This window comes from Corylus avellana, chromosome ca2, assembly GCF_901000735.1.
Source record: "Corylus avellana chromosome ca2, CavTom2PMs-1.0".
Lineage (NCBI taxonomy): Eukaryota > Viridiplantae > Streptophyta > Magnoliopsida > Fagales > Betulaceae > Corylus > Corylus avellana.
The window spans coordinates 36,419,312-36,432,370 of record NC_081542.1 but is presented as its reverse complement, the minus strand read 5'-3'; the positions used below and the strand labels follow the sequence as shown (position 1 = coordinate 36,432,370).

Below are 13,059 nucleotides of genomic sequence, written 5' to 3'. Positions count from 1 at the left end.
CTTTTAGTGCTTCTTGTGTAGTGCATGCTTGGTCGGAGATCTTTGAACCTAGAGATTCCACCTTTAGATCCTGAAATAGAAAGAACTGCTAGGAGAAATCTTAGAACCCTTACTAAGTTAGAGACTGTTGAGATGGAAGACCAACCTGGTAATATACCCGAAAATGTGGACCATACTAGATCTCTTAGGGATTTATTTGCACCTGTTGCGACAAACTCTTCTTCGTCCATAGCATTGCCTCCAACCAATGCTACGCATTTTGATCTTAAACCTCATGTCATCCAAGTCTTACCGTCATTCCATGGTTTAGAGCTTGAAAATCCATATAGTCATGTGAAGAAATTCTGTGACATATGTGTCACATTCAAGTTTCAGAACTTTTCTGAGGAGTCTGTTCATTTGAAACTTTTCCCCTTCTCTCTTCACGATAGAGCCAAAGCATGGTTGGATTCTAACATGCCTGGATCCATCACATCATGGGAAATCTTGTTGAACAAGTTCTACAACAAGTTTTTCCCGATGTCTAGAGTCAATGAGTGCCGAAAGGAAATTAGTTCTTTTACTCAAAAGGAGGATGAGGAATTTTTCGAGAGTTAGGAGTGGTTCAAAGAGTTACTGATAAAATGCCCTCCACATGGATATGAGAGATGGAGGCTCGTTCAGTTCTTCTATCAAGGATTGACTCAATCCAACCGTAGTATGATCGAGTCTATGAATGGGGGAGCATTTTTAAGTTTGACGAGAGATGAAGCCTACAAATCTTTGGATAAGTTGTCCGACAATTCGCAGCAGTAGAATTTTTCAAGTTATCGGGACAAATCTACTTGTATTCCCAAGAAAGGAGGCATCTATGAAGTGAAAGAAGACACAAATTTGAGGTTGACGATAGATGCTCTCACCCGAAAGGTTGATGCTCTCATAGTGAGCCAGTCCATTAATGATGTCAATGCATTCAATGTTGATAGTTGTTTCATCTGTGCTAGTCCTTTGCACTTAGCATAGAATTGTCCATCCTTATCGGCTTTTGCCAAGTGCCCGATGAAACAAGTGAATGCATTCAATGATTATAGGAAGCAATCAAGTGGACCATACTTGGAGACCTATAATCCAAGGTGGAGGAACTACCCCAATTTCTCATAGAAGCAGAACCAATCGATGAATCAAGGAGTAGCCCCTCATCATGCGTAGAATCAATAACCTCCCGGATTTCTTCCACCGGTTCAGAATCAAGGTCGCTCGGCTCATTCAGTGCCACCTCCTGCATTCCAAGCTCCAAATCAAGTGCCAGTGTCTGCTTCATAGTCGTCTTTGGAAGACACTCTTAAGGAATTCAAATCTCATACTCCACAGACTCTCAAGGAATTCATGCAGCTCACAGGCCAATGCATAAGTGAAGTGAAGAATGCGACCATGGTAAACACCCAAGCAATTGCTAAACTAGAGAGTCAGATTGGACAGATAGCAAAACCACTTGGGTGAAAGAGAGAAGGGAAAGTTCCCAAGTCAGCCCGTGCCCAATCATAAGGGACAATTTGCGATTGGAAATTCTTCAAATCCTGCGCATGGGCAGGAACATGTGTAAACAATTGTCACACTTTGATCAGGGAGACAAGTGGACAATCAAGTGGTTTAACAAGAAGAGAACCCTATTGTGCCCACAAGGGCAAGATATTAGCAACAATGAGGAGAGAGATACTGAGCATTCTAGAGCCATACCCATTGTTGAGGATCCCCCAAGGACGTTTGTTCCTAAAGCTCCCTACCTAGAAAGACTGCAAGCTCCTAAGAAAGGAGAGAAATTTGAGGACATTTTGGAGGTGTTCAAGCAAATCCAAATCAACATCCCTTTTTGGATGCCATCCAACAAGTGCCATGATATGCCAAGTTCTTAAAGGACTTGATTATCGTCAAGAGAAGGACAAATGTCCCGAAGAAGGCGTTTTTGACCGAGCAAGTCAGCTCAATCATTCAATGCAAGCTGCCCATCAAGTATAAGGACCCTGAGTGTCCTATCATTTCTTGCATGATAGGAGTCAGCCGGATTGAAAAAGCTCTATTGGATCTTGGAGCAAGTGTGAATCTCCTACCCTATTCGGTCTACTTACAATTGGGTTTAGGGGAATTGAAGCCCACATCCATGACACTCCAATTGGCTGACAGATCGGTGAATATTCCAAGGGGAATAGTTGAGGATGTATTGATCAAGGTGGACAAGTTCTATTTCCATGTGGACTTTATTGTGCTAGACACAAAATCGGTTCAAAATGTTGGGATTCAAATACCGATGATTTTAGGGTGACCATTCTTAGCTACAGCTAATGCCTTGATAAATTGTAGGACGGGGGTGATGAAGATCTCTTTTGGAAACATGATAGTGGAGCTGAATATCTTTGATATCAGCAACCAGCCACTGGAATATGATGAGGTCAGACATGTATGCTTGATTGAGGAGATTATTGAGGAGACAATTAGTGAATCAAGCATAAAGGATCCCTTGGAAGCATGCTTTGCTCAATTTGGCAATTATTTGGACTTGGACAAGTTACTTGAACAAGCAGATGCACTTTTGGAGTCTGCTCCAGTGATGTGCAGTGAGAATGGGGAGAACAGTATAGAGACCCCAAGAAGGAACTTAATCCTTTTCCGGACACTCTTAAGTATAAGTTCCTCAGTCTAGTAGGCTCTCTACCTGTAATTATAGCTTCCGATTTGGTTGATGCTCAAGAAGAGAAGTTATTGGATGTTTTGAAAGAGGACAAGGAAGTTATCTGCTGGACCATTGAAGATATTAAAGGAATCAGCCCCTTGGTAGTTATGCATAAGATACATTTGGAAGAGAATGCCAAGCCATCGAGGGAGCCACAAAGGAGGTTGAACCCAGTTATGCAGGAAGTTGTGAGAGCTGAAGTGATCAAGCTGCTGGATGCAGGCATTATATACCCGATTTTCGACAATAAGTGGGTGAGCCCGATTCATGTTGTGCCTAAGCGGGTTGGATTGACAGTAATTAAGAACAAGGATAACGAGTTCATCCAAACTCGTATTTAGTCAGGATGGAGAGTAAGCATAGACTACCACAAGCTAAATGCCACCACGGGGAAGGACCATTTTCTACTCCCATTCATTGATCAAATGTTGGAGCGCTTAGTAGGGGTGGGCAGATTAATCGGTTACTGATTACCGGGCATCTACCGGTTTCGACCGAACCGATATTAACCATAACCGATATGCCGATATCCTTATCGGTTAGAAAATTTATACCGGAATCCTTAACGGTTCGGTCTGGTCCGGTTAAGTGGTTCTTATCGGTTAACCGGTTTAACCGATAAGAACCAGTATACTGTTCACCTCACTAAGTAGAAAACGACACCGTTTTTGTTAAAGACTTAAAGTCCCAGTACGATCAGACTTACAGTGGGTTCACTCGGTTTTTCCTTTTGTTAAAGACTTAAAGTCGAAGTGTTGAATGACTCGAACCCTAACTCCCAGTCTCCCCTGTCTCCCTACTCACTGACCGTCACCCACTGCTGCGCCGCTCTCTCCCCAGTCCCTAGTCCAGTCCGGCAGTCCCCTCTCTCGCCTCTCTCGCAACTCGCAAGACTCTAAGCCGCTGACTGAGTCTCTCGGTCTCTCCCCTCTCTCGCGTCTCTCGCGAGACTCGAACGGTTGAACCCAGTGAACCCATTGTAACTCTGTAAGTGCACTGTGCACGGCCGTTGCTCACTTGCTCTGAATCTCCGATTGCCTAGCCTATTCACCCAAATCCACTCGTCCCAGACTCCCAAAGTCCCAGGACAATCAGAAACTCTTGATTCCTCACCTCTCTGTTACAGGTAAACCGTAAACTCTGGAATTTTTTTATTTTTTTTTATTTTTTTCTTTTGTTGTTTTCTTATCTGGCGTCTCTGACCCTCAGGCAGTGCATCGTGTGTGAATTATTTCAGTTCACTTCCAATTTCCGGCTTCCTACCAAATCAAGCTCTGATTCTCAATCTCAAGCTCTCAGTCTCAGCCCTTGCTTCAGGTAACGAAATCGTTTATGAATTATGCTCAATAGTTTGGAAAATCTTTGGTTGTTGGTTGAGATTTAGAATGGGTATTTTAGTGTTGTGTTTTGATATTATTTCATTGTTGATTTGTTGGCAATTGAGAATGGGAAAACTTTTCTTGGCTTATTTTATGGTACCCACGGCCACAGGTTCACTGGATAACACATTACACATGCATCTTGATTTGCATTTTGCACCATTAGGTGAAAAACTCAGTTTTATGAACACCATAAATCAGCAAATTAATTTTGCTAATTAAAACCAACCATTAGTTTGAGTTTTAGTCATAGCCCATAGGTCAAATATTGTCACATTAGCTAATTAAAATCAAATATTACTTTTTACTTCAGAAGTTCATATGGCTGCACCTTGACATTCGACATCAACTAGTGCTTCTTGTCCCATAGGCATAGATGATAATGAAACCTTTGATGAAGACACATTTGATGAAGAAACCTTTGATGATATTGATGAATCTGATGAGTTTGATACCCAAGGGATTAGATGTGGTGGTTCTAGGGGTTCTAGGGGAGCATCTCATGGTCGTACTCGTGGTCGACGATCCCCAATCCTTGTAAAAAAAGATTAAGAACAAAAAAATCTTCAGTATGGGACCATTTTACTAAAGATGCAAATAGTTCTGAAGAGGCTCCTATTGCAAGTTGTAACTATTGTGGGGCTCAGTATAAATGTCATGGGACAAACAATGGCACCTCTAGCATGTTGTACCATTTCAGAAAATGCCAAAAGTATAAGAGCTTAAAAGCAAAAACATATGGCTCTCAATCTAAATTCACCTTTATGGCCGGGCAGAGTCAGAGTGATGGTAGTATTGGTAATAACCTAATTGTTGGGAAGTATTCTGAAAAACTTATTAGGGAGACTCTTTGTGAAATGATCATTGTTGATGAATTTCCCTTTTCAATTGTGGAGAAGATGGGTGTTAAGAAAATGTTTAAGGTTCTTGAGCCTCGTTTTGAGCTTCCTTCTCGCTATACAGTGATGAAGGATTGTGTTAAGTTGTTTATGACCAAAAAAGAAATAATCAAAAAGAAGTTGTTGATGGTTGGTCAAAGGGTTTGTTTGACAACTGACACTTGGACTTCGATTCAGAATATGAATTACATGGTTGTAACAGGACATTTCATTGACTCTACTTGGAAATATCAGAAAAGAATATTGGCATTTCGCCAAGTGTCGGATCATAAGGCAATAACGATTACTAAGGAAATAGAGCAATGTTTGGTGGAATGGGGGATTACCCGTGTGTTGGCGATAACACTTGACAATGCAAGTGTTAATGATAAAGCAATTAGTGAGTTTAGTAAAAGAAATATGTCCAATGATGATGTTATTTGTCGCCATGAGTTTGTTCATGTGAGGTGTTGTGCCTATGTTCTAAATTTAATTGTGAAGGAGGGTATGAATGGTGCACATGATTCAATTGAAAGGGTCCGAAATATGGTGAAATATGTGAAGGGATCCCCCCAAAGATTAGCCCTCTTTAAGTCTTGTGTAGAAAGGAAGAATCTTGGGTGTCGGTCTTCCTTGACTCTTGATGTTTCCACTAGATGGAACTCTACTTATACCATGTTGGAGGCGGCATTAAAGTATGAAAGGGCATTTAATCTTATGTTAGATGAAGATTCGAATTTTGTACATTATTTGAATGATGATTGTGGAGGGAGGGATGTGTTGGGGGCTCCAAATGAAGATGATTGGAATAAGGTTCGACACATTGTTAAATTCTTGCATGTGTTTTATGACGAAACAATTCAGATGTCGGGTTCCTTGTACTCAACTTCTAACTTGTTTTTTGGTATTCTTTAAAATGTTTATCATTGTTTGGATGAGTATTGTGAAAGTAATGATTATTCATTGAGTACCATGGCAATGCAAATGAAAGAGAAATATGATAAGTATTGGGGAAATTTTTTGGCTATTAACCCCTTGTTGTTTGTTGCTTCGGTGCTTGATCCACGTTACAAGATAAATGTCTTGGAATTTTGGTTCCAGACGAATGTGGGTCTAGTAAAAGCAAAAGAAATTGTTACCAAATTAAAGGATGTCTTGAGCCGGTTATATGAGCAATATGCTAAGAATGAAAGTGGGGCTAGGTTTGGAAATGAAGAGCGTAGTTGCACAAGTTCCGAAAGTGTGGGTGTGGGTACTAGTAAGAAAGATGCTTTAGCTATTTACCATTCATTTCGGGCGTCCAAAAATGTGATGATGTGTCGGACAGAGATAGAGCAATATTATACGGAAGAGGTGGAGACACCAAGTGACAACTTTGATATTTTAATGTGGTGGAGGGTAAATAAGGTAAAGTTTCCGATTCTTGCCGAGATAGCATGGGATGTCCTAGCAATTCCACTTACTTCTGTTGCTTCTGAGTCGGCGTTTAGCACCGGAGGTCATATCATAGATCCTTTTCGGAGTTCTTTGGCTTCGAAAACAATGGAAGCTCTTATTTGTTGTCAAAATTGGTTGAGATCTTCTCCCAATTTTCAGTATGTTGAGTCACTCTTGCCTGATATTGAAGATGAAGAAAGCTACAAGCTTGAGTCGGGTAATATTTGTTAATTTCAAATTTATTCATTATTCTAATTATTTGATTAAATTATTTTTACTAATCCTTTAAAAATTTCATTGTGGTAGAAATTTTGTCTAATTCCCTCACATTTGACGCGAATTAAGGCTTAATGGATGAACTTTGCAGGGTAATGTTTTGTTTAAAGTATTTGGTAAGTTTTTTGCATCTTATTTTTTTCTTATTTGATATTTATTTCTTACTCTTTAATATTAATTACTAATAGCGATTCACTTTATTTATGTTTTGATTTGTTGGATTATTGAAGGAAGCAAATTTAAGGAATTGAAGATGATCTATGTTTGAGGTGGCTCAAGGAAATTATTGTGTAACCGTGTTGATGTTTATCCATATTGATCACTATCTTTATGTTTTCTCACTTTTATATTTGTGTAATGGTGTTGCCCATGACTTATTTTCCTTTTGCTAAGTGACTTTAATTAGTTAATACTTTGTTTATTATTCATTAATGAATTTTATTTTAATTTGGGTTTGGGTAGGTTTGATGTCTTTTTTTTAAGTGATGGCATTTTATGGGATTTCTTTGCCTTTGGTAAAAGCATTTTTCATTAACTAGTTTTGCTAGCCTAATTAGCATTCATTATGTTAATTAGTCCATTTGCTTTGGAAAAATGTATTTTATAATATAAAAAAAAAAAAAAAAATTGAAGTAGATCAATATAAAAAAGCTTCAATTTTTAGCCCAAAAAACAAATATTTGGGTCCCAACAAAAAGTATTTGGGCCCTAAAACAACTCATTTTTAATAAGTTATTTTAGCCCAACAAAAAGTATTTGGGCTCTCAAAAGTAAAAAAAACTCATTTTTGATTTTTGGCCTAACAAAATAAATCAATATAAAGCTTTCGGTTAAATCGGTTAACCGGTTTAACCGAACCGTTTAACCGTGTACCGTTTTAATCGAAATTATCGGTTAAAATTCTTATTGGTTCAGTATCGGTTAATAAACCTTTTAACCGAAAATTATCGGTTAATAACCGATAAGGTCCTTAACCGGACCGTTTTGACCGATACCCAGGCCTAACGCTTAGTTGAGCATGAGTACTATTGCTTTTTGGATGGTTATTCTGGATATAACCAGGTCCCTCTGGACCCCGAAGATCAGGAGAATTCTACATTCACCTGTCCTTTTGGGACGTTCGCCTACTGTCGCATGCCGTTTGAGTTATGCAATGCACCCGCTACTTTTCAACGGTGCATGATCAGCATCTTTTCTGACACGGTAGAACATTTCCTAAAGATCTTTATGGACGACTTCTCAATCTTCAGTTCATCTTTTGAGGAGAGTTTGCACCATCTCACTCTTGTCTTAGTGCGGTGCAAGGAAAAGAACCTAGTGCTAAATTGGGAGAAATGCCATTTTATGGTAAAGCAGGGGATAGTACTGGTGCACGTCATTTCTCATCATGGGATTGAGGTTAACAAAGCAAAGGTGGATTTGATTTCTAACCTTCCACCTACAACGTACAGTGAAGGAAATCCGTTCTGTTCTAGGCCATGCAGGATTCTACAGGTGATTCATCCAGGATTTCAGCAAGATCGCCAGGCCCCTGTGCAAGTTGTTAGTAAAAGAGAACCCGTTTATATTTGATGAGGGCTGTAAGCAAGCATTCGGGGCTTTGAAGAAAATTCTGATGTCCACACTCATTATTCAACCACCTAACTGGGGTGTACCTTTTGAGATCATGTGCGATGCTTCTGATTATACAGTCAGAGCTGTTTTGAGGCTGCGTGTTGATAAACTCCCCCATGTCATCTACTATACGAGCAGAACATTAAACGATGCACAACTCAACTACTCCACTACTGAAAAGGAGTTGCTTGTTGTCGTTTTTACTTTGGATAAATTTAGATCATACTTGTTAGGATCTAAAGTCATTATCTACTTGGATCATGTGGCATTGAAGTATCTTTTCTCCAAAAAATATGCTAAATCTCGTCTTATCTGGTAGATTTTGCTATTGCAAGAGTTCGACATAGAGATTCGAGATAAGAAGGGTTTCGAAAATGTGGTGGCGGATCATTTGTCTAGGTTGATTGTGAATTTCACTGAAGAAGCCATTCTCATTTCTGAGACCCTTTCTGATGAGCAATTGATGCATATTGCTCACAATTCTGCACCATGGTTTGCTGATATAGTGAACTATCTTGTCACCGGCCAAATGCCTTTGCATTGGGGGTGACAAGATAAGTCTAAGTTTTTGGCCATGGTGAAGTACTTTTTCTGGGTCGATCTTTATCTGTTCAAGTATTGTCCCGATCAGATCATTAGGTGGTGTATTCCTGAGCATGACCAATCCAATGTCATCTCCTTTTGCCATGATCATGCATGTGGAGGCCATTTCAATGCTCAAAAAGACTGTTGGAAAGATTTTGTAATGTGGATTTTATTGGCATACCCTTTTTCAAGACTCTCATACATATTGCACCGCTTGTGAGCGTTGCCAGAAGCTAGAGTATTTCTAGATGGAATATGATACCCCTCAACCCCATTTTGATTGTTGAGATTTTTTATGTATGAGGCATTGACTTTATGGGAGCATTCCCAAACTCCTTTGGCTACCTCTATATTCTTGTTGCTGTGGACTACGTGTCCAAATAAGTGGAGGCTGTTGCGTGCAAGACCAATGACCACATAGTCCTGGTCCAGTTTTTGAAGGATAATATCTTTGCTTGTTTTGGTACTCCTCGAGCTATCATAAGTGATAGAGGCAATCATTTTTGCAATAGGATTTTTGAGCAATTGATGAAGTAGTATTTTATCACACACAAGGTTGCCACCTTGTATCACCCACAAACAAGTGGACAAGTGAAAATTTCAAATCGAGAAATCAAACACATTTTGGAGAAGACTGTGAATCCCACAAGAAAAGATTGGTCTCTGCGATTAAATGATGCACTGTGGGCATACTGTACATAATTCAAGACTCTGATTGGCATGTCTCCTTATTGTCTTGTTATAGAAAAGCATGTAACCTTCCAGTGGAGTTGGAGCATAGAGCATACTGGGCCATCAAGCAGCTGAATTTCAATCTAATAAAGGCTGGCTCACAAAGGAAACTCCAACTCAATGAGTTAGAGGAGCTAAGGAATGATGCATATGATTGTGTAAGGTTTTACAAGGCACAAATGAAGAAGGCCCATGACCAGAACATCTTGAGACGATCCTTTGAACCTGGTCAAAAAGTCATTATTTACAATTCATGTCTGCATCTTTTCCCAGGCAAGCCTAAATCTCAATAAAAAAGCTCATTCATTATTCGGTCAGTTTTTACTCATGAGGCCATTGAAATTGATGATCCAAAGAATGGTAATACTTTCAAAGTAAATGAACAGCGGCTGAAACCATTCTTAGAATTGAAGAGTTCGGAGATTGAGATAACACTACTGGAGAATCCTAGTTATTAGGAGTGATTGTCATCTGCTGTGGAGAGTCTGGCTGAAGACTGTAAACTTAGCGCTTGTGGGAGACAACCATCATTCTTTTATTTCTTGTCATTTGATTATGTTTGTTTGTTTTGTTTTTGTTTTTGTTGTGTTTTTTTAGAATAAGTTTCTTACATTCAAGTTTGGGGGACGTTCTCTACGTTATTCTCGATGTTTTCTTCCCACTCGATATTGTATTTCTGGCCACATTGGGGACACTGTGTCATTTTAGTTTGGGGGTGAGAAAGACATCATTGTCCATTTCTTGTTATTTTTTGTTGTGTTGTGTGTAAAAAAAAATTTGTTATGTTGTTGATTATGCATGAGTTACACTGTGACTGTGGTTTGCATTTCATTGACTTGTTTAACATCCTGAACACATCATGTCATTAGAAATATGAGTCTTTTGACTCATTTTTGGTTTAGAGAGACATCACATGTTTGAATTGATCATTACAAGTACATTAGCATAGAATTTGTGAGGTATGAATTGGATAGTGTGTATTTTGAGATTTGTAGAATGAATTGTTAATGAAACCTTGGCTTGAAAATAGATTAAAAAAAAAAAAAAAATCAGTTTGAATTTCTTATTGAATAATCGGACCTATTGCCTCATTAAGTATTGAGTGTTCGCATAAAAATATGTGAAATTCAATATGGTTGATTGTATGGCTGATTTTGCTTCGTAGCCTTTTTGACTTGAGTTATTAAGCCCTTAAGGATGTTTTTACATCTAGTGCCATAAAACCATCTGATTTGGGAGTCCCTGGCCCAACACTCGGTATATAGGTCAATTAGAAAGCTTAAGGGAGCTGAGCATTGCACAACCTACACACAAAAAAAAAAAAATGCACATCTTGACCTAAGCCTTGGTTGTTTTCATCTGATAGAATTCCTATGAATTTTGAGGTATACATAAACTTTGAGTAGATTGAAGCCTCATGATTCTATGTTAATCTCACTTTGCACTTAATGGAGCATGTGTTGTCTCAAATTTTCATCTATGAGTGAATTGATTTTGGATGTCCTGATGTGATTGTGGTGTTTATTTTGTTAAGCATGCTCAAGAGTAAGAACCATGTGTTTGTGTGGAAATTGATGTATGTCAATAACATAGTTCTGAAAATGTTTGTGGGTATTATTGCTGTTAAACCCTCACGAGACTTCACTCGTCCTCTAGGGATGCCTAGGGGTTTAAAAGGCTTGTTGTATATGCTAAATGCAATCGTCTCTCCCACGACAGCGGACTTATATTTCATGCTTTGATTTTGTTTTTCATTTTGTTTTGCTAAGAGACTAACAAAATGTAAGTTTGAGGGTATTTGATGAGTACCAAATATTGTATATTTAGACCCCTTAATTTGTATTTACTAAGCCTTTAGCTTTATTATTTTATGATGTTTTTGCTAGTTTTAGTGTTTTAGTATTTTGTAAGTTGTTAAGGAAAAACTGCGATATTATTACGCAAGATGTAAAGAAATTGGAAGAAGTGCATTTTTGGGAAGTGGGATCGAGTGCCAATTAGTACGCTCGAGTGCAACTGCACTTGAGCCCAACAAGGATGCGCTCGAGCGCACCCTCACCTAAGCCCTAGCAAGTAGCGCCCAAGTGTTACGCCACAGAAGACCTGAAGGCACTCAGGCTAACCTGGCAGCGCCGAAGCCCTAATTATTTAGTATTTATATTATATTTTTCATTGTAAATGCACAAAGGGGGCGCCGTTCAATCTATATTTTCAAGTTTCTTCGCTTTTGTAGCTTTGAATTTGTTTCTCTTTGTAAGTTTGTTCATTTTAATGTTTTTCAATTCAATTGATGATATTGTTTGTAGTCATGAGATGCTAAAACCTTCAACTAAGGTTGAAGATGAAGCCTTGCCATTAATAAGCAATTACATTCCCGTTATTGTGTTCGTACAATTCCGACTTTTAATAAAAGTGTTGTTTTATTCCAATTCAGTTATTTGATTAATCTCTTTTAATTGAATGTTGTGATTATTATTTGTGAAAAATTGGATATTCGATGTGTTTTATCCGACGGATACATCGAATCATTCGATTGAAATTGGATATCCATTGTGATTCGTAAACCAAACGGATACATTGGATAATTTGATTTCAATTGGGTATTGTTTGTGATTTGTTTAATGGTTGGATTCATTGATTGTTTCAATATGTCTTCTTATGAAACATAGAATAATGCATAAGGCTTATTTGTTTGTCGGTTGTATAAGCAAAATATGAGAATATATTGCTTTGATTTGGTGAGATGAATTCTAAAAACCTTAGTGATTTTATCATTTGATTTAGCATTAGGTTTCATTTAGTTTGTCTTTTTGTAAGAAAAATCACACCACTTTTGGAACTAAGTTAAAATACAATTAGTTTATATAGAAGTTTATTTTTACGACACAATTCTCTATGGATTCGACTTCGTACTTGCAAAATTTATAGTGCAAACGACTCGTATACTTACAAGTAACTTTAAAACTCACGACAATATACATAAAATTTATAAGTAAGAATAATATATTTTAAGAAGAGAAATGATATATGTACCGCACACCTTCTCACTTAACGGTAAAAATTATTATAAAATTTTGAATGGGTTAAATAGTGTTCATTGACCTTGACCTTGAGTGTACACTTAAAAATCCGTATAATATTTCTTTTCTGAAATAAAATGTATATATATATATATATTGAAATCGTTAATTTGACATATTAAAATAAAATAATTTTTCCAATTAATTTTTTTTTTTTGAAAAAAAAATACTTTATCCTTTTTTTTTTTTTCACGCCAAGATTTGGGCATGTGAGATGGTATAGAGCTCCTAATTTTGTTTGCATTCTTGCAGGCGCATGCTCGTTTGGACTTTAGTTTAGATAGCATGTGTTTAGCCTAGCTAGGGATAAGGGAGGATTATTAATTTAAAACAGTCATGCCTAATACTTCAAAATAATTAATTGTTATTAA

The 13,059-nt window shown here is 37.9% G+C and overlaps 1 long non-coding RNA gene across 1 annotated transcript; it reads left to right on the top strand.

Annotated features, from left to right (window-relative positions):
• The first annotated feature begins 6,515 nt into the window (after positions 1–6,515).
• Positions 6,516–7,109, top strand: LOC132168670 (uncharacterized). The gene is made up of 3 exons (XR_009438909.1): positions 6,516–6,618; positions 6,708–6,793; positions 6,908–7,109. It is a non-coding gene; the product is annotated as an uncharacterized LOC132168670 (long non-coding RNA).
• The last annotated feature ends 5,950 nt before the right edge of the window (positions 7,110–13,059 follow it).